The sequence below is a fragment of the Chanodichthys erythropterus genome, chromosome 3 (genome assembly GCF_024489055.1).
Source record: "Chanodichthys erythropterus isolate Z2021 chromosome 3, ASM2448905v1, whole genome shotgun sequence".
In the NCBI taxonomy this organism is placed as follows: domain Eukaryota; kingdom Metazoa; phylum Chordata; class Actinopteri; order Cypriniformes; family Xenocyprididae; genus Chanodichthys; species Chanodichthys erythropterus.
This window is the reverse complement of record NC_090223.1, coordinates 4,480,389-4,481,087: the sequence shown is the minus strand read 5'-3', so window position 1 is coordinate 4,481,087 and position 699 is coordinate 4,480,389.

Sequence of the window (699 nt, the reverse complement as noted above, 5' to 3'; positions counted from 1 at the left end):
GAATTTCATCTGTATATACTGAGTTAGTTTCCTAACAGCCACATTTTCACACATACATGTTTGAAATAAAAATCCAGTCAGTTTTTCACAGTTGAGTACAAAATATAGAATTTATAAGTCATAGTAATGAGAAACATTCTCATAATTATGACTTATTTTCACATAATAATGATAATTTATCATAGTCTTAATATTCAGAATATATATCTTCTTAATGACAGATTTTGTAATGAGATCAATGAGATACTTTTTCATAATAATGAGATGAGATACTTTCTCGTGATTCTTTCTTGTAATAATGAGATAATTACATACTTTCTCGTAATGTTACTTTGTCGTGATAATGGGATACTTTCTCATAATAATGAGATGCACTATATTGCCAACAGTTTTGGGACACCTGCATTCATGTGAACTTTAATGACATCCCATTCTTAATCCATAGGGTTTAATATGAAGTTGCCCCACCCTTTGCAGCTATAACAGCTTCAACTCTTCTGGGAAGGAGTGTGTTTATTGGAATTTTTGACCATTCTTCTAGAAGCACATTTGTGAGGTCAGGCAGTGATGTTGGTGAGAAGGCCTGGCTCACAGTCTCCGCTCCAATTCATCCCAAAGGTGTTGAGGTCAGGACTCTGTTCAGGCCAGTCAAGTTCCTCCACACCAAACTCACTCATCCATGTCTTTATGGACCTTGCT